The following is a 22794-nucleotide window of genomic DNA, read 5'->3' as shown; positions in this document are numbered from 1 at the left end:
TCATAACCATATATCATGAAATGATTAAAAGTCTTGCATGTATGATTTTATTGATGATGAAAATATAATAAAAAACAGGTAAGTTTTCAGAGATAAGTTTTTACATGTATCAAAGTTATGGTCTAATTGTTAATAGAGTACTGTTGTTGGGGTCAGGAATACAAGGCTTCAAATACCATTTTTGAAGCAAAATTTTTATTATGCATTACTATATTTATTACATAAATAATTATGTTTATTCATTATATGATTGTGCACTTAGTTTTCTCAGACATAAAATAGAAAAACAAATACCTGAATGACCTCCATAACAATCGATAATATAAGGGAAAAAAAGCAAAATAGTGCTTAATTTTGTGGGGCTTTCCTTTGCAGTTCCAGTGGCAAACTATTATATGAGATAATGTTTTGACTACATATAGGCATTAATTTGGTCATTTTCATTTGAAAAACAAAATATGTGAACAATGAATATGTTCATGCTCAATCCATTGAATTAATTTAGTTGCATTGATTTTGAGTGTCTTGCCCAAGCACTATGGAAAAACAATGAATTAGGTACATAATCAAAGAAAATAAAATTATGCTGGAAAACATTAAAAAATAAAAATCTACTTATATGATGCAACTTTCATCCATGGTCTACCATAAACTCACCATTAAAATTCACACAACATAATATCAGACTTCTTGTACTATTGAAATCAAGAACAAAGCTAAGGAACAATTGTTCTTACTTTTCCCTTTTATTTTATGATTAGCTCATCTTTTAATGGCATATTTCTTTTATTGAAACCTATGATACTGATCAATCAGCTGATCACTCAGCAAGCAATCTACTGAATCCTTAATATGTGGCTAGGCATTGTGTTTGTGCTTGAAATGTGAATATTAATGCAAAGAATGAAATAATTTTGGAAAACCATTATTTTAAGTTTATTAAGGAATAAAATATATATATATTGTTTAAGTGTTCCCCTTGTACACACATAATATTAAAGAAAAGTAGAGGAATGTACATTAGTGGGTTTTTTAGAAATGATTTATGTAAAGGTAGAGCAAGTAATTTCACAAGAGGGTGCAGATGAATTACATGTATTTTATTGGTGAATGTAGTCAAGCTGGAGTCAAGCTCAGGCAAATGGAGAGCCATCAAAGTACTGATATAGAAGTATCGTAGAGATGGTATTCCCATCAAAGCCTCTCAGCATTGCCAGGAATGCCCATTTTAATGATTAAAGTTCAATACTTTTTGAGTTTTCTGGAGAAAAAATGGGAAACAAACACAGAAGACATTTTTAATTTAATCTGAAAAGAAAGAGGACAAAAATAGATGATGAAGTTGAAATCAATGGAAAATTATCACAAACTTTAGGATCAGTATTGTTCATAGCCATAATGTGAAGAAAATGATGTGATTTTTAGAGGTGTCCTATTACCTTCCATACAGACATCTCACTGTTAGGGGCAAGTATTAGAGGTGTTCCTCTCTCCAAGATTAGGTACATAGCCTTACATGGCACAGTAGCCTTGCAGCTTGGCAGGGCCTGGCCAGGAGCTTAAAAGGGGCATGGCCCCTGAGGCAGGAAATTATAGGAATTTAAGTGATGAAGGAGTTATAGGAATTTAAGTGTCCTGCATGTGGGGGTGGGGGTGGGAGGGGCAGGGGGACGTGTCCTCCTGCTAGATCTCCTCCTTTGGCGCAATGTCAAGTCCACATTCCTCCTTTCTGGTTTTCTTTCTATTGCCTTATGCCAACTGGCTTGGCACAGGTAATCCCAGAAGAGAGTAAGGATAAATAGATAGCTTTGAGTAGAACTCACCTCTTGCTTCCTGCCTCACTTGCTGAGATGATATCTGAATAAAGATACACTGCTTGCACCTCCCAATCGGGTTGTCTCTGTGTTTATCGGGTGGGCTCTGAAGACTGGTAAGTGTGACCCTGGCAGCCTGACTCCTTTTAGGAGAAAAGTGCTCGGACAGTCTGGCACATCCCACCAATCAATGAATCTGGATAACATGAGAGATTTATTACTTTGGTTTATTATTTTGTTTTTGTTGTTGTTGCTATTTCTGTTTTTTGTTTGTTTGTTTGTTTTTAGCAAATATAGCTAAATACAAACAATTGATAATTGACCAGTACTAAAGCAGGTATCCAGATCTTTAGCCTCAAAAATTTACTATTTACTTATAATTTCTATAATAGCAAACCTGCCTTGTTCATAGCTTATTTGCATATGTAGTTAAATCAAGCCATGTAAAGTGAAACTGACTCAGGTTCAGATTCTGATTCCATTTATTTTCCCCTACATGGACTCAGCATGGCAGTGGCTTTCTCACTGTGTCATGCTAAGGCAATCATCTTATTGAAAAAGAATGCTTGGAAAGAATAACACAGATTTTTTTTTTTTTTTTAAATTTATGCAATTTCCAGACTGTATTCAGCCAGAGTTTGGAGGCAGGGGAATGGAGGAAAGAAAAACTGAAAGGATAAGTGCTGAAGGTTTGAAGATTGAGAAACAAAAATGTCTTATAATAATAAGTTAATATATTAATAATATTAATATATAACATATAATAATAATTAATTATTAATTTTATAATATACATATTACATTTATTATAATATATTAATGTAATATATTGTTAATATTACAAAGCAATTTCAAGTCTGAATAGTTCCTCTCAATATATTTCTAGATGTATTGAATAAATTTTCATTTACATGTACATTTTAATTGCTCTATACATGTTCCAGTGTCATGATTGGGCTCTCAACATAGGATCTCTCATCTCTACTCAGCATAAGGCACTATGATAGTGTCTTAGAGAATAGTATTATTTTTAAGTCTAAGATGCACCCTTTGACTTTTAAAAAGCTTATGATCTCATATTAATGACACTGTTGAAATTTCCAATAAGTGTGTAGTTTGAATGTAGTATACCATACTTCTACCCTGCTTCAAATGGTATCTGCTGTAGACAGTAACTCCTGCAGTTTGCTCATAGGACCTGGGTAGTTTTAGAACATATAAAAGAAAATAGAAGGAGCCTAAGGAAACCTGTAGAACAAGATGCTGAAATGGTCCTAAAATCAGGGCCTTTCACTGACTATCCCCTGAAATTTTCAGCAGGATACTTATCTAATTAGTGTTTAAGCTATGGCAGGATACAGTTAGAAATCAAATGACAACCTTTAAAGGAGCAGGTGAATGGTAGAAAGTAAATGGGGTAAGCCAAAGCAGAGAATGTCTCACATTATTTATCTTTGAGATCAAAATATTTGGTGAGATTTTGTGTGCTCTTGTGGCACAGAAGTCCAGTTAGTAGGTGGATTTTGGATCATCTTTAATAGTATTCTAATTAATATGTATAAGAAATTCTTTCAGGGTCACATAAAATTAGGAGAGAAAAGTAAAATTTCAATGGAATAAGGTTAAATTATGGGACATTTATGAAATATCTTTGTTAGGATTTATCCCTAAATAGAGAATCTGGGAAAATCCCTGAGAAAAATGATGCATGAAAACAAAACATAAACCCAAAATTCAAAAATGCACTAGCATCCAGGTGATATATATATGAAATTTTGAGTTCCACATACTGGTCTTAACAGATATGGCTATTCAAAGGAATAGCATGGCCAATGAGAAGGAGAAGATAGGTAGTAAAATGAAGACAACGTTAGTCCTGGAATCAGACATCTTCCTATGTTCAAATTTGATTTCAGATACTTACTGATTGTGTGATCCTGGTCAAGTCGTTTAAAACCCTGTTTGCCTCAGTTTCCCATATGTAAGATTATCTGGAAGAGGAAATGATATGTCATTCCATTCATTATCTTTACCAAGAAAAGCTCAAATAAGGTGATGGGGAATCTTAAACCAATAAACAACTCCCATGAGGGAAATGGAGCAAAATACACACTTTTAACTACATCTCTTAGTACTAATACATGAAATACTGTTCTTATCTATTTGAAAGCGAAGTGCACTTACACAATAACTGTACGGTTTAGAATACACAGCTATCCCCAAGTCAATCAGCTCAGTTAGCTGATTTGTATTATGAGTTAACTGCCCTTAAGAGAATCTCTGGACATTGTTTACTGAAAACCAATATAACCCACTTTTTGGATGGGAGAATCATCTATACCTAAAACACAAAGGTGATCAGAAGGATTTTGTGAAATTCTAAATCAATTTAGGACTTTCTTGGTACTGTTCCATTTTCATTACTAGTAGATAATGAATCCGAAGTATATGAGTCAAATTGAGAGCGTAAGGAGGACTCAGCAAATTAAATAAATATACTTTTTTTTCAATATCAGAATAGCTCTGGAAATTGGCAGTAATTAGGGTAATTAATAGTATTATAATACAATCAAAACAGCTTCTACTTCTGGTATAACAGGGATAACAATCTCCTTTTCAAGTCACTACCCTTCAAAACTTCCTTAACATAAGTCCTAACCTTGGGGGAGGAAGGGAGGGAGAAGGGGACATCAGAAAAATAGAAGAAGTAATGTTCTATTGAACCTCCTTACCCCCTAGAGATGTATTACAAATTAACAGTGTGATTTTTTTTTTTAATTCTGCACTGATTAAAAGACATTGGTATTTGCATTGGGCAAAATCTGATTATATATATCAGATTAATAAAGGGCCAGAATTCTTTCCCCTCAAATATTTAAATATCTGAGAAAGCTTTAGTGGATGAGGAAGCTATATAGAACATGAAGATTTTTCCATCTATGCTCTCATATAATCATTGTAGCAAGATATACTTTCCCATTACTGACAATCTTTGATGCTCAGTGAAAATTTTATATTCTGTTGACCAACTTCCACGTGCATTTTAAATACTTCCCTTTCTTCCTCAATATTATTCAAAATTAATTATTAGCAATTAAAATCAACAAATATGAGAGTTTATAAACTGATTTTTTTTCTAATGGCAAACCAAATTATGTGGGGTTGGGAATATGAAATGAGTCATATTCCAGCAAATTTGAATATTACTGGAAACAATGGATAATTAAAAGTTCAAATGAGTTATAATCATTATATATATATATTTACTGAACACTGACCAAAAGGATATTGTGTTCCCCCTGCTCTATTGGAGAATGTAAATACTTTGAAAATATATACTGTTAGACAATACTTATTGCATAATCACAAACTTATATGGCATATTATATATAGTAAGTGCTTAATACATATATGTTGAATCCAAATCAATTATTTTATGCATCACAGAAGTTGATGAAAAGATGAGTGTTTATGGCTTCATAGCATAATTGCTATGAAGTTGACATTTATCAATTATTTGATTTAATTTATTAAATATATATAAGAAAACCTGAATTTAGGTAAGGGTTAGTGGTGGAGGTGTAACCTACCATAGATAATTTTATTTTATTTCTGTTCAAAATCTTTTATTTCAATCCATCTATTTAAAAATGTCAGAAGTTAATGTTGATTTTGATGAAATCAATACATTAAAACTGTGTTAAAATGTTCCATTTTTGCCAATAGGCATCACCATTTTATTACCTTCAACATATATTTACATAAGTATTAATTGAAAAAATGTAATAAAATTATGTTAGATAACCTTTCCTTATATTAAATGAGTTCATGAAATTTCTCTTTCCTCTCAGCTTTTACATATCCTAAATACTCTTTAGGTTCCAGTGAACAAATCTCGCTTTACTTGAAAATTTTTCCTCATCATTACAGTATAGATTAATTTGTCCTTCTAAACATGAATTTTTATCAGAATAATTAAGTCATTAAGTTAATCTATTGTAAATATACAAATTAAGTACAACTATCTGCATTCAGAGAAAACTGATAAATAGATGTATAGAATTATTTTACATATGTATATGTATATATGTATATCTAATGGAAACTATGTGTGGGGTATGGGAAAATGAAAGAAAATGGAGGAAAAACAAGACAATTATATGATAACTGCTACATATTTTAAAAGAATGGCAAGTTTCATGGGTAATCATTTAAAAAAATTCTGCAGTGTTATAGAAGTGTGTCTTCAGAAGCTAATAATAAGATTTATTATTGACTGGAGTCCTTTATATGATTGACATAAATGAATTATGATGGAAAAAATTATGGAATTTTAAATGTTCCCATCCTGAATTATTTATAATAATTATTATATAAATTATTATCCTTCTAATTAAGATCACTTGTATTCATAGTCCATGGAATAATAATGTATATCTTCAACACAGGAAAAAGGAAAATTTAAACTAGAATTTATAGTATAATAATGTATTTGTTTAATTTTAAAATATACTATGTATTGCTTTCTTATTTGTATGTTGGTATGCATATGTAAATCCTTATTTGTGTGAATATGTATACATATCAACAAGCATAAAGAATCTGAAATTTGTTTGAGGACAACTAGGGTCAAGATTAAGTTGGATTTAGTGAGAAAAGTTTGAATTGAAGTAGAAAAACATACTTTATTAAACAAAAAGATGTTAACTGATATCACCTAGAATACTTCTTTCTCCAAATTCTCTTATGCACTTCAAAACTTTGAAAATCAGAGATATACTCTACAAACACACACGCATACATATTTACACACACACACACACAGATACACACACACACACACACACACACATATATATATGTGTTTGCATACAAAGATAAATGCATGTGAATACACATATAAGTTTTTAAAACTTTCTTACTTATGCTTTCTATTCCATTACCTTATTTTTTTTCCCTTCTGGATGTTAATTTTTTTCATTATTATTTTTTAAAATTTTTTTTGAAATAATATTTCATTATTATTTTTGAATATTCTACTCTTAGAATAAGAGAAGCAGTAAAAGATTCTGCAGCAAAAAATAAGAAGGGAATAATTCAGTGGTTTAGAAACTTCTTGGAGAAAGAATTTCTGGAACCATTTCTGGAACAAAGGATGCATTAGTCCAGTGGGAAGATGTGCTATGATGGATTTCATTCCTACAAAATTAAAAAGGGGATAAATGAAAACCTCCCCCTTCCAGGAATTGTGAGAATTGTGATAGTGTTCAGAAAGATAGACTTGCTTCTATAGATTATTTTATCATCTATGTTTACTGTTCTGGATAGGATTTTATCATTTAGTTCATCTGCTTTTACTCAGGAAGAAACAGCTCTTATATCCACATCCACTGCTTTACTCCTTGGAACAATTATTACTGGAGAAGGAATGAACCATTTCCTTTTTGATTCTTTCTTCCCTGTCTTCTGAAAATCTATATCCAAACTTTGGGGGTGTAGCTAAGATGGCAGAGTAAAGCCAGGAACCTGCTTGAGCTCTCCCAGTTTCCCTCAAAAACCATATAAAACCATGCCTCTGAACAAAGTCTGACCGAAGGAAAACATTCTCCAGCTCAAGACAGATGGCAAAAACTTCATGAAAAGTCAGACTGATTGGGGTGAAAAGGATGATCAGCCCAGCTCATATACAATCTGGGAAAGCCAGAGTTTTAGCTTCTTGCCCTTGTTCCCACCCACAATTAAGAAATAATGTGAAGTTACTTAAAACATTTCCATAAAAGTCAAATTTTGAAATAAAACTGATCCCCCACCCTAATGAAAATAAAAGCTCTCAAGAAAATTTAAGTTAAAAATAGAGATAGAGTAATAGAGAATGCTTCATTCTGTATTCAGACTTTATCAGTTCCTTCTCTGCACATGGATAGTATTTTTCATCATAAATCCTTCAGAGTAGGTGTGGATGATTGTACTACTGAGAACAACAAAATCATTTAGAGCTGGTTATTCCAGAACATTGCTATTATTTTGTATATAGTATATTTCACTTTGCATGAAGGACTTAACAGGTTGTTCCTTTCCCCCTGCCCCCTCTTCCCAAGAGCCTCCTGCTCATCATTTCCCAGAAAACAATAATACTCCATCAGAGAAACTTGTTTAGAAAATTTTTTGCAATTACTATTGGTAATTGTATTTCCCCCATTTATTCTCTCTTTCATTTCATCCTGTCCCTCATCAAAAGTGTTTTGCTACTGACAACTTCCTCCCCCCAATATGTCCTCTCTTTTATCACCCACATCCCTTCCCATTTCCCTCCTATTTTCCTGCAGGGTAAGATAGATTTCTATATCCCTATTGAGTATGTATGTTATTTCCTATTTGAGCTAATTCTGATGAGTAAGGTACACTCATTCAACCTCTCCTCCCTTTCTTCCTTTTTCTTGTCTCTTTTTTTAATGGTAGATTGTTTGCACCATTCCACTTTTCCCTCTCCCCTTCTCCCAGTACATTCCTCTTTTACCCTTTAATTTTATCATTATTTTTTAAAATGATATTATCCCTTCTTATTCAATTCTCATACCCATATCCTCTTTCTATACATACTCCTTCTAACTGCTATAATAATGAGAAAATTCTAATGAATTACAAATATCATCCTCCCATGTCAGAAGGTAAACAGATAAACCTTAAGTACTTTATACTATCACTTTCCTGATTACCTCCTTAAGTTTCTCCAGAGTCCTATATTTGAAAATCATATTTTTCATTCTGTTTAGTCTTTGCACCACAAATGCTTGAAAAATCCCCTTTTGCTGAGTGACCATCTTGTTCTCTGAAGGGTTATACTCAGTTTTGCAGGGTAGGTGATGCTTGTTTGCAATCCTAGCTCAATTGCTCTCTAGAATATCATATTCCCAGGCCTCTGATTCTTGATGTAGAAACTGCTTAATTTTGTATTATACTGATTGTAGCTCCACTGTACTTGGTTTTTTTCTTTTTGGATACAATATTTTCTCCTCAGCCTGGGAGTTGTGGAATTTGGCTATAATATTCCTGGGAGTTTTCATTTTGGAATCTCTTTCAGCAGGTGATCAGTGGATTCTTTCAATTTCTTTTTTACCCTGTGGTACTAGAATATCAGGACAGTTTTCCTCGATAATTTCTTAAAAGATGATATCTAGGCTCTTTTTTGTGACCATGAATTTCAAATAATTTTTTAATTCTGTCTCTTGGATCCACTTTCCAGGTTAGTTGCTTTTCCAATGAGATATTTCACTTCCCCTCTCCCCCATTTTTTGGTTTTGCTTTATTGTCTCTTGATTTCTCATAAAGTCATTAGTTTTCAATTGCCCAGTTCTGTTTTTTAAGGAATTATTTTCCTCAGTAAGCTTTTGTATCTCCTTTCCCAATGGTCTACTTTTGCTTTTTAAGGAATTCTTCTCATTAGTTTTTTGATTTCCTTTTACACATCTTTCAGTTCTTTCTCTAAGTTTTCCCTTATTTCTCTTACTTGATTTTCAAAGTCCCTTTTGAGCTCTTCCACAATCTGAGACCAATTCTTATTTTTCTTGGAGGCTTTGGATATAGGATCTTTGACTTTATTATCCTCTTTTCAGTGTGTACTTTGATCCTCCTTGTCACCCATAATAGCTTTCAATGGTTAGAATTTTTTTTTTTTTGTTTTTTTCTGCTCATTTTCCTAGATTATTACTATATTTTTTCCTGAGGCAATTGGGGTTAAGTGACTTGCTCAGGGGAACACAGCTAGGAAGTGTTAAGTGTCTGATATTATTTTGTTTTTAATTCTTTGTTAAAGTAGGAATCTATTTCAAAGTGCATTGTCCCAAGCTTCAGAGGTTTTGTGCAGCTAGTTTTAGAAATTCTTCTAGGAATCTGCCCACGAGCACTGTTTTTTCCCCTGTAGCTATTAGGTGTGTCCCTGTACTACTGTAGCTCTATATAGAGTACTGGCCAATGCTGAGGCTGTGCTGACAGAGGCTGGAGTGGGACTGCACACCAAACTCCCACCCCATTGCCATAAATCTTCTTCACTGATCTTTCTAAGTCCTCCCTGGTATCTCTCTGGGCTGAGAGGTCCAGAAGCCTCCAGCACTGATATTGATTCAGAAGACCCATCACTGACACTGGGGCCAGAGTTGGGGTCTAGACTGGGCTTGTGCTGGAGTCGGACTCTGGCTCCCCAGAGCTTTTCAAATACTCACTTTCCAGCTTCTATTTGGTCTTTCTGAGTTGAGAGGTCTGGAAATGACCAGAATTGCTGCTCATCAGAAGTTGGCTGGGTCAGGGTTGGAGCTTGGTCTGGGTCCAGGAGCTACATGCTGGACTCCCATCTTTTCTGCTGAGATTCTAAGTTGCTTTTGGCTGGAAAATGCTCTACTCATCTTTTTGGATGTTCTGATGCTTTAAAATTTGTTTAGAATCATTATTTAAAGGAATTTGGAGTGGTTTGGGGAGAGATTGGCAAATTCCTGCCTTTACTACACCATCTTAACTCTGCCTAACAGTTTTTTCCAATGAGTTATTTCATCTTGTAATTTTTTTTCCCCATTCTTTTGGTCTTGTCTTATTGTTTCTTGATTGTTCATATTATTAGCCTATATTTACCAAATTTTAGTTTTTCTGGAATTATATTTGTCAAAGGGCTTTTGTATTCTTTTTTTCCTATTTAGTCAATTTTTCTTTTTATGAAGTTTTTTCTTTGTGAATTTTTATATCTCTCTCCATTTAACCAAATCTGCTTTATAAGGAATTCTTCTCATTGACTTTTTGTACTTCCTTTATCATTTCATCTTGTCTGGTTTTTTTCCCAGAATTTTTTATTTGTCTCCTTTACCAAACTTAATTTTTTTGTAATTTACTTGCATCATTCTAATTTTTCTTCTACCTTTTCCACTTGATTTTGAAAGTTCTTTTTGAGCTCTTCCATGACCTGAAAAAAATTCATATTTTTTCTTGGAGGCTTTGGATATAGGAGCTTTGACTTTTGTTATTTTCTTCTGAGTTTATGTTTTGATCTTTTTTGCTACCATAGGAAATTTCTATGATCATATTTTTTTCTATTATTTATTCATTTCCATGGCCCATTACATCACTTTAAACTCTTTCTGAAAGGATGAAGTTCAGCCTTTCATGCTTTAAAGTTTTTGTGAAGCTGTTTTCAAAATACTTCTAGGGACCTGTAAGTTTTTAATTCTTCTAAGATAATATTATCTAAGGAGAGATAATGTATGTTCTGGTCTATAAGTGACCACAAGCACTTTTTTTCCTCCCTTGAACAGTGAGGAGGGTCTCTACTCCACTGTTAGTAGAAGTTCTGTTGTACTATTATTGCTCCTCCTTGCCCTAGGACAACCACCCAGGACTGAAATACAGAATATCTGTGGGTTGAGAGCTCTGGAAGCAGTCACTGCTTCTGCTGATTCAATGGCTCCTAAAGTCTGCTTCTAGTATGCTGGAACAAGGGAAGAATGTTGTAGCCTGTGCTAGACTATTTATTCTCATTCCAGTAGAACAGACCTTTCCTGATGATCTTCTAAGTTGTCTTTGGCATCTGTTGGTTGAGAGGTCTGGAAACTGCCACTGGCTACCACTGATTAAGTTTCCTGTAGCCTGTTCTTGGTTTACTGGGGTCTGAACCATTGTCTTGAAACGGAAAATTATTTCACTGCATCTTTTGTGGGTTCTGCCACACTAGAATTTCTTAGAGTCATTTTTTAGATGTATTTGGAAGGTTTAGGGAAGACCTCCAGTGAGTCCCTGCCATCTACGATCTGCCTTTCATAAATTTTTGGAAGGTTCTTCCATAAGGTGTAGGATTCATATAAAGATAAAAACAACAAATAGCATATTATCTGAAATTCTCTGAAGTTTCAAGATTAAAGAGCCAAATTTAAGTGGCTGTTCTAAATTCTACTACTAGCAGAATTATCTATTGCAGTATATTTTCCAAAAAAATTTTCTTGGCTAGATGTCCATAAGGTCATAAAGAGTGGACATAACTGAACCACCACAACAACAAAAAGTACTTCCATATGTATATGCTCATATATAGCCTATATTTGTGTATATACATATACGTGTGCATGTATAAACTTTTTTTGTTTATCATCTCCATCCACATCTTTTATTATTCAGTATCATTTTTGATTCTTAGTCTATGTTCTCATTCTAGTATCTCTTCTTTTGTTTTCCTACACAGTGTCCATATTCTTACTATATTGAGGGTCTCCTTCTGAAATAGCATTAATTTATTTATTTGTTTTTGCTGAGGCAATTGGGATTAAGTGACTTGCCCAGGCTCACACAACTAGGAAATGTCAAGTGTCTGAGATCAGATTTGAACTCAGATCTTCCTGACTTCAGGGCTGGTGCTCTATCCACTGTACCACCTAGCTGCCCCTGAAATAGTAGTTATAGCAACAGCAGCAGCAGCAATAATAGTAAGAATTGCAATAAATTTGTATTCTTGAACCAATGTTATCATTATGTTTCTTAAATCACAAGCATTACAAGACTAGCAATATAGTAAATCTGTGTGTGTATGTGTATGTATTAATAATTTATCTAACACCAAAAAAAACCCTAAAAAGAAAAAGGAATATAAAGTAAAAAAATGCAAAACCTAAATCTATCATTTTTTAACCTGGATCTAATGTATTGTATTCCCCTGAAAATTAAAGTTCAATATTGGAACTCCTTTTTCCCTTTTTCCTTCTCTTTTTTCTCCTCTTCTTCCTCTTCTATTTTCTTATTTTACTTATCCTTTTATTGACTTTTTGGAAGTATGGAAGCTTATTCTAATGGTTTATACAAAACAATTCAATTAAACTTATAAGGAACAACTAATATACTACAAAGCGTTTTCCAAAACCACAAGAAGAAAAAAAAAACTAGCAAAAATTTTAAGAAACAACTACAATATGAATACCTAAACCAGGGAATGATATCACTTAGAATAAGAAAAAATATATACATATCTACAGAAAGATATAGATACAGATATATATCTGCATTTCTATATCTCTCTATATATCTTATTATTTTCCCTCTTCTTTATCATCATTACCATCATCAGTGTTAATATTTATATAGTGTTAACTATGTTTCAGGCACTGTGCTTAGCACTTTATAATTAGAAATGTCTAGATGTGGAAGTAGAGAAGTAAAGCCCCTTCTGGAGCTTTTTTGAGAATAACCATATTTGTCAAAAAAAAAAAAAAAAGATATTTATGAACCAGATTAATACATGAGGCATCTGGGACTCAAAATGTGCTGGTTAAATGGATATTCTATTCAAAATAGATTGATGTCAGTTATTATTGGTGATAACTATTGTATTGCTTTAATCATTTGTTTAAAAATGTTTATATTTAAATTTTCTTTCTAACCTTGGGTGAATCCTAAGTCTCCCTTTTCAAAACCAGCCCATTATGCATCTTCTAAGTTGTTAGATCTGATCTAAACCTGACTTAAAATAATTATGCAGTCATGGGAATTGTGAGAAAAACTTTGTTGCATTGTTTGAACCTAACTCTGTGTAACTGAAAAACTGGATCATTTATATGATGATTTTTTAAAAAAGTATTCTTAACTAAGGACCTGTGTTATGCTAACCAGAAACACAGATTCAAAGATAGTTTTCTTTAAGGGTCCTTACAAGGTCCTTCTGATTACTCCCATCAGCTATCAGAGTTGTGAGTGGTGGACTCCTTCATAATTGGAAGAAAGCCTCTGCTCCTGAGTAGAGACAGAAACTTTCAGGGACCTCAAGATACTTCTGCAACTGACTCAGAATGAGCCAATATCCAGATGAGACAGCTGTCTCAATATTATGAAGAAGAATTGAAGATAGTGTCCTAGAGTTTTGTTAGTTTGTTTTCTGTTTTCTATTTTTTTCCTTTTCTTTTTTGTTATGTGTCCAATCACCAAGGCCCTGCTAAAATATGTTGGTATTCCCTTTCCCTACATTCTTGGCTTTCCCTCTCTAGACTCTTTTCCTTTCTGCTTGTAATTAAACAATAATGATACCTGGGATATAATTCCCTCATATGTCCAGAAGTTAACCCCCTGGGCAATATCTCTTTACTGGTTCAACTTGTCCATCCTGGCATTTTGGCTTATGTCTGTCTCTCCTTTTATGACTAGAAGTTTAGGGGTTCTTTCAGATACCATATCTCTGGCCAAAAAGGGGAAATGTCAAGATATCAGGAGACATTTTGTTTTCCCCAGCTAACGCCCAGCAAGAAAGCTGTGCACTGAGCTTGGGATAACAACAGTCTTTTATGTTCACCCTCTGGAAGATCTCAGTCATAGAAAAATCGCAGAGTTATTTTTGGTCATGAAGCCCTGCTATGAATCAAACTTCTCACATTGTTGTTATTACCCCTCAATGTCAGAGTCACAGCTCATTGCACAACCATTGGCATAAGCAATGAGATATCCCAACACTGCCACGAGTCCTTCCCACTAGTGCTAGGGCTCTGACACTTTTGTCCTTGCTTGCAAACCATTTCCCTCACTTTAAAATTAAATTTCCCTTTGACTCTTGATTTTATTCTCCCTAACCTGCTTTGTTTGACTCTGCTCCTTCATAGATTAGACAGATTTCAGTTCATCTGACTATAGATATACATTTATAAATATATATATATATATACACAGATATACATATTTACACATATATATGCATGTATATACACACATATGTACACTATATGCATGTGTGTATTACTCAATATTGATCTGATTTTTTTAAACCTATTATATGTAACCTAATATCCTGGAACTTGACATATTTTGGACAAGACCTGTGATTTCATTAGAACTGGGACTTCCTGGTGATTATCTTTCTATCAAAAGAATTTGTAACTATTCTGTACCTTGCTCTGCGAGTTTAGGTGACTTTTTAATGAATTCAATTTTAACTAAACCACAGAGCCAACTAATGAGAATATCCTATCGACAAAGTAATAGTAATTGAAAAAGAAATAGTAAGTTACTATACTCTCCTTAACGTCAAATGAAATTGTTATATTTTATAAACATGATTTTGCTATCATTGGTGATATAAAGTTTATTTTATGAGTCACAACATTTCTATATATAAAAAGAGAGCATAATGGATTGTTGAAAATCAATAGGAGCAAAGTTGATCTCAAGCAGTAGATAGAGATAATCCTATGAATATATAAGAGTGGAGGAATAAATGAATGTATGGTCTGAGGAATATTGAATTACTTATCTGAAACTTTGAGCAAATATTTTCAAGTGGCAAGTCACAATGATGTAAAAAAAAGCCCCAGATTCAAAAACAACCACATTTTTCCAAAGAGAAAATTCAATAAGTTTCTTCATCTGACCAAAATCTAAGTGAAAACAAACAAAAAAGTATAAAAACATACTTAAATAGAAATCTCACCTGAAAAGTTAATATAATTTCAGGTAAACAGACAGAAACCTTGTAGAAAAAAAAAGGAGAACCCTGAAATATTGCCTTGACACTGAAATCCAAAAACATTTCAGAGACCATCCAAATATCTAAATGATAAAACCCAAAGAAGAGAATAAATTTCAAGCATTTTTCTGTGAGGAAGTCCCAAGGGAAGCTGCAGAAAAGATAAATAAGACAGTACTCCAATAAATAGTCTGTAAGAGAATGGAAGAAGGGCCAAATAGATGCCAACTGAAGGAATCCAGGAAACTGAGGTAAAGACCAAAGTCTGACTATATATGCAGCTATATGGGAAAGTATAAGGAAAATCTTTAGACCACAACTCAGGAATTAAGTCTAGAAAATAAAAATTAATCTGATTTAAAAAAAAATAAAAAGGCACAAAAGTAGAAGAAAATCACTCTATTTCATCTTATGCTATCTGTGAGTAAGGGAAATCAGTCTGACTGACAAGATAAAGTACCAAGAGGGAGAGGACAGAAGGTGGCGTTTTCCAGTCAATCACACTATAACTATTACCTTACTCTTGTGATTATAGGGATAACTCAGAATACTGAATACAAGGATTTTTGGAAGATTCCCTGCCATACTTGTATTTGAGGTTCACAACTATCATTGAGGTGAACGGTCACAGAGGAGAAGAGTCTCCATCCTCTTCATTAGAATCTCCACTACTAAGTTCTACCTAATTATCATCAACAAGCATGCAAACCCAAGAGTTCTGAGAATGGTGACAATATTGAGCCCCAATATCACTGGTCTTGATTTGATGCCAGGCCTTGTAGCTATCTGGGAAACAATTGTATATAATTGCTATCTAGAAACTATTTCTGCAGGTGCTGAAATTATACTTACTGGAAGCCCCCCAATAAAGTTATTTATAATAAAATCCTTTATACCATCAAAAAGTTGAGCATCTGAAATAAGTACAATTTTAATTATGAAAATGACATTAAAGAAGTTATTACACCTTTACTATATATGCTATTGTAGCTGAAATCACTTTTACTATGTGAGTTCAACAAGGGCAGGTACTCTCACCTTTTATGTTTGTAATGTCACAATGTTTATCACAGTGTATGATACAAAGTTAGTAATTAACAAATGTTTGCTTATTTACATGAAAAGCCATAAAGTTAAAAATTTGGTATAAATCCAACTGAAATTTCTAGGTGAAAAGACAATAATTAAAAATGATTATATAAATAAAAATAACATTATAGATGATAGAAAAAAGAATAAATAAATTAGCATAGGATAAGCAAAAAAAATATTACTCAAGTAACAAAGTCACTGAAAATTAGATTATATCAGACACATTAACAACTCTATGAGCATTAAGAAATATGAGAACTAAAACAAAAGCCTGAAGATTTTCTGAAATGGAGAATTCTGGAAAGATAGCAGAGTAGATCAGAAAATTTCTTTTTTTTTTTTTTTTAATTTTAATAGCCCTTCATTTACAGGTTATATGTATGGGTAACTTTACAGCATTGACAATTGCCAAACCTCTTGTTCCAATTTTTCGCCTCCTTCCCTCCGCCTCTCCCCCAGATGGCAGGATGACCAGTAGATGTTAAATATATTAAAATATAAATTAGATACACAATAAGTATACATGTAGGTCAGAAAATTTCAAATTCTACAAATTTCTTCCACAAACAAAAAATTGCCCCTCTGAATAGTGAAAAACAAGTAAGATTTGGGGTAGAAGAAGGGTCCTTGTGAGACAAGAGAATGGAAGAAAGACTATTTAACAGAGGGTGTGAAGTGTAAACAGCTCCAGGCTAGCTCTTCAGAAACAGCAAGCTGGGAGCCCTGGGGCTAGCTGGGTTCAAGGGTATCCTCAGTCACTTCCACAGGAACTTTCACTTCCCAGGCAGTTTGGGGAGTCAGGGTCTGAGTCTGGAAAGACAGGAAACTTCTGCTGATTTCTGCTGATTAAGAACACCAAGACACTGAGATATAATGCTGGGAGATACAGAACATATATGAGTGTGAGTGCAAAAGCAATGGGATCCAGGATGCAGTTGGCTTTGGATAATTATGGAAGAGTGAAGTTTTGGGTGGTCAGAGGGGAGAGCTGAAGTGAAAGTAGAGGTATTATTTCCTCCTCTGCCTCCCCACCCCCACATACATTCTAAAATTACAGGTCCTTTCACTAATAGTTCTCATTTAAAAAATGAACAGGCAAAGAAGAAAGAACCCCAAATTATCTTATCCATCAAATCTAACCATACTATTGAACAACAACAACAACAAAAATGGATATTTAACAAATTTATAGAATTTCAGTTCTTTATCTCAGTCAATATTGACCTCAATAGAAAATTTAACATGAAGGTTACCCTAAATTCTCACCTTCTGAATTCTATAAAGGAATAAGTGGGGGGATGAGACAAGGTGTAGGAGGGTGTGTAGATTTATGACAGTGAGACAAAGATTAATATATATATTAATATATAATAATGTATAGATTAATGGGAAAAAGAAAAATAGGTAAGGAAAATATAGCATAGGATAAGGTGAGTCCCAAAAGGTTTTTAGAATAATTGGGATGGGATAAGATCAGTATATTATTGGGAAAGAGATTAAAAAAAAAAGAAGGGAAAAGATGGAGGGAAAAGGTAAGGGAGGGATTCATGAAAGGAGGAAAGTTAAGTTTAGCAAGACAAGTTAAGGAGTAGAACTGAAGTAGAAGAATTAGCAGGGATACTAAATAAGAGATACACAAACACCATAACAAGGATTAGAAGTAGAAATTATCAGAAAAAAAAATTGAGTAAAACTAGTAATCACTGATCATAGGCAAAGTCAAACAAAAATTCAATCAATAGGGAAATCTACATTATATGTCAGCTATATTAATATAGTTACATGTCTATATATGTATAGATGCATATGTATTTATGTATGTATATGTATGTGTGTATGTGTGTGTATGTGTGTTTGTGTATTCACATGCTTAATTGGGCAGAGACAGGGAATGAAAGGGGAAAAAAAGAATAATGTAAGAACTACATCACAGTTAGAAAAGAATAACCAACAAGGAAGCAAATAAAAGATCGACAGTCATAAATATTTAATCTCTTCTATTATTGTATGTTCTTTCTTGAAATGGAAATCTATTGTTACATATTTTGAGATCACCCTGATGTTCTACTGGACACATGCCAATATTTAGTTTAGTTTTTTTTTTTTAAATTTTCCTTTTCTGTCTATTTCTATTTTATTTTTTCTTATTTTCTAGTTTTAAACTTAAAAAAAAAAAAAAGAAAATATAAGATATTTCTTTTTTAAAGAAAAAAAAATGACCTGAAAAAATAGTTCAAGGAGAGATAAGTTAAGGATAATTTGACTCTGAAAATGTCAAACATAAAAATCTTAGATACCATATTTAAAGAAATTATGAATGAAAGCTGTGAAGACATAATTGAGTCATGACACAGTGGCAATTGAAAGAACCCACTGTTTTCCACCTAAATGAATCCCTAAAGTGAAAATCCAAGAAATTCCATAGCCAAAATTGAAAATATTTCATGTTCTAGACATTTTCTTACTACAAATTTCTTCATGTGATTGCAATGATGACAGATCCATGGATACTGCCAAATCTTCTGGAATATGTACAAAGAGAGGCACATGTGTTGAGGTTAGTGATTCCTCTAAAGTTTCTTGATGATCATTGTTTGGTATTCTGGTACTGAAGCCTAACTTCTTGCTTAACTCTATTCTTTGAACTCCATGAAGATGAGTGTGGAAAAAGGTAGTTATTTTGATGACCATTTTTACAATTTGTTTAAAAAGCTCTTCTAGTGAAGGAAACAGAAGCTCACTTAAAAAAATTTGATCAGTTTTGCAATATCTTAAAGAGGTTGACATTGCAAAACATTATTTTTCTGAGTTCCCAGATTCTGAAGAATGTGTATTTAAGCAAAGCTTTGATGCAAATTATTTATACCCAAAAATATAATTAATAACTGTTGGAGTGGACTTGCCAATTAAAAAAATTTTTTTCTTAGAAGCAACGGACTGACCATTTAAAGCTTAAAGCAATAATTCTTCTTAGATGATATGTGGAAATAAAGTCCACCATTTTTAAGTGGAAATATTTGAGGGATCATAACAGGGTTAATGGTGGCAAAAATGAAAAAGTACTAGGGTAATATAGAACTCCACCCCCACCAAAAAAAAAAATCTAGGGCATCATCAGAAACTTTTGAGAACAACGTTCTACTTGATATACTAAGGTGATGTCTGATACTTACAAAGCAAAAGAGCAGAGAAGAGGTACAGCAAGAAAATAATCAAAATGCTTTAGAAATAGTTTAATGGATAGTACATTGGAAGACCTGAATTTGAATCCTGTCTCAGTTATTTTGACCTGAGGAAGCCATCTAGTTTCTGCAAGTCTCAGTTTTTTCCCTGTATAAAAAGGAAGATAATAATTATACCTATTTCATAAGATTGTTGTGAGAATCAAATGAGCTAATATATATGTATGTATATATATATATATATATATATATATATATATATATATAAAGTACTATATTATTACATAGCTATTATTATTAAAATAGTTTTTAGGCTATTGCAGGAGGAAACATTCTTTCTCTTCTCTATCTCAAACTTACAGCAAATTGCTCCTAGGACTTGGGGGAAGTTTATACCAAACTCTAGTCATTTCACCATTTTGATACATGAGACTTCTGAGTCTATTTTGTTTTGAATTCATCAATCATTTCAGGAATCTATAGGTGTTTTATCAAAGAGAAACAGATTCTGAAAGGTAGAGAATAATAAGAGATAATGATTTATAGTCCCATTGAGTTGGTTGGTTTATCTCTGAAGGCATCCATATTTAAGGAGTTCAAGTCTCAAAAAAAAAAAAAAAAGTTTTCTGATTGCAACAGAGGCATAAACTATTCAATTTCCTCTCATTTTTTAATTAATATTTCTTCCATATAGCCTGCCATATATGTAGTATTTAGTACTTATAAGTGGTATAATGGTACATACCTGACTCCCCACATTCTCTGGGAGGTAAAAGTTCCTGTGTTGGTAACTGAGGTAAATCCATCAACAAATTGGTATTACTGAGGCATCATTCATGACTCTCTACACTAAAAATAAATACATTAAAAAAAAAAGTCAGCATCTTCTTATTTTCTCTAGGATGGAGACGATGGTCTGTTGTTTAAAGGCCTCTAAAATCTAGATCCCATCTATTTTTCCACTCTTACTTTGTGTTACTTTCATGTAAGTTCTATTTTCTTTCCCCATCTCTTCTATGTTTCTTTTTATAAGCTACCTCCTATATATTTGGAAAGCTACCTTATAGAAAGGAATTCCTTTCTTATCTCTTTAACTATTTTCTTACTTCATTCAACTCTTAAATTTTTTAAATTTCTTCAAGAAATAGGTCATCTAGAACCAGATGGGGATGGAGCCAAGATGGTGGAGAGGATACACACATCTTTCTAAGCTCTTCCTTACCCTCAGATTACTTTTTATGAAAGGCCTTGGAATTAATGTTTGACTGAAAAACCCCACGAATATTGGGTTTCAACACATTACCAACAGAAGATATCCTTGAAATTCCCCCCAAAATGTCTGTTTTTGCTCACAGGTGGGGACTATTAGACTAGGTGCAGAGTTAGAAAAGTTGGCAGTGAGAGCACAGAAGGCAATTTATACTGAGCAGACCTGACGGGGGTGGGGTGGGGTGGGGAGGGGCAACATTACCACAATGTCAGCTACTTTGCTCTGGCAGCAAGCCAGTAGATTAGCAAAGAAGCTATAAACAGAGGGGGAAAAGACTATAAAATGGTCAAATTCAAATGCAGAAAGGCAGAAATAGTAAATGTATCTTTTTCAGATCTTGATACAGTGAAAATTGCATTCAATAAAAAGCCAGGGAAAAATAGGCCAAAAAATAATTGGAAACTAAATAATCCCATTCTAAAGAATGATTGGGTGAAACAGCAAATCATAGACACAATTAATAATTTCACACAAGAAAATGACAATAATGAGATATCATACCAAAATATGTGGGATGCAGCCAAAGCAGTAATAAGGGGCAATTTTATATCTCTAGAGGCCAACTTGCATAAAATAGAGAAAGAGAAGGTCAATGAATTGGTCTTGCAACTAAAAAAGCTAGAAAAGGAGCAAATTAAAACCCCCCAGTCAAACGCTAAACTTGAAATTTTAAAAAAAAGGAGAGATTAATAAAATTGAAAGTAAAAAAAAAAAACTATTGAATTAATAAATAAAACTAAGAGTTGGTTCTGTGAAAAAAACAACAAATTAGATAAATCCTTGGTAAATTTGTTTAAAAAAAGGAAAGATGAAAATCAAATTGTTAGTCTTAAAAATGAAAAGGAAGAACGTGCCACTAATGAAGAGGAAATTAGAGCAATAATTAGAGTTTGCCCAACTTTATGCTAATAAATTCAATAACTTAAATGAAATGGATGAATACTTTTAAAAATATAGCTTGCCCATATTAACAGAGGAAGAAGTAAATTAGTTAAACAGACCCATTTTAGAAAAAAGAACAAGCTATTTATCAACTCCCTAAGAAAAAATCCCCAGGACCAGATGGATTTACATGTGAATTCTACCAAACATTTAAAGAACAATTAACTCCAATGCTATCTAAACTATTTGAGAAAATAGGGAATTGAAGGAGTCCTACAGAATTTCTTTTATGACACAGATATGGTACGTATACCTAAACCAGGTAGGTTGAAAACAGAGAAAAAAATTATAGTCTAATCTCCCTAATGAATATTAATGCAAAAATCTTAAATAAAAAGCAAAAAGATTACAGAAAATCATTCCCAAGATAATACACCATGACCAAATAGCATTTATACCAGGAATGCAGGGCTAGTTCAATATTAGGAAAACTTTTAGCACAATTGACCATATCAATAACCAAATTAACAAAAACTATATGATCATCTCAATAGATGCAGAAAAAGAATTTGATAAAATCCAACACCCATTCCTAATAAAAACACTTGAGAGTATAGAAATAAATGGACTTTCCCTTAAAATAGTCAGGAGCATCTATTTAAAACTATCAGTAATCATCATATGTAATGGGGACAAACTGGAACCATTCTCAATAAGATCAGTAGTGAAACAAGTTTGCCCACCATCATCATTCCTATTCCATATTGTATTAGAAATACTAACTTTGGCAATAAGAGTTGAGAGATTAAAGGAATTAGAATAGGTAATGAGGAAACCAAATTATCACTCTTTGCAGATGATATGATGGTATATTTAGAGAACTCCAGAGATTCTACTAAAAGTCTATTAGAAATAATCCACACCTTTAGGAAAGTTGGAGGGTATAAAATAAATTCACATAAATCCTCAGCATTTTTATACATCACCAACAATATCAACAGCAAGAGATACAAAGAGAAATTCCATTTAAAATACCTGTCCATAGTATAAAATATTTGGGAATCTATCTGCCAAGGAAAGTCA

General features: G+C 32.9%; 1 long non-coding RNA gene across 1 annotated transcript in view; it reads left to right on the top strand.

Moving 5' to 3' along the window:
* Window positions 1-1853: 1853 nt before the first annotated feature.
* The window catches only part of LOC105750161, a 258080-nt gene continuing 237139 nt past the window's right edge, over window positions 1854-22794 (top strand). Inside the window, exon 1 of the long non-coding RNA XR_004232835.1 lies at window positions 1854-1930. This is a non-coding gene — a long non-coding RNA (uncharacterized LOC105750161). The remainder of the gene's footprint in view (window positions 1931-22794) is intronic.

This window comes from Sarcophilus harrisii, chromosome 3 (assembly GCF_902635505.1).
Source record: "Sarcophilus harrisii chromosome 3, mSarHar1.11, whole genome shotgun sequence".
Taxonomy (NCBI): domain Eukaryota; kingdom Metazoa; phylum Chordata; class Mammalia; order Dasyuromorphia; family Dasyuridae; genus Sarcophilus; species Sarcophilus harrisii.
The sequence above is the reverse complement of the archived record's forward strand: the minus strand, read 5'-3'. Positions and strand labels throughout refer to the sequence as shown.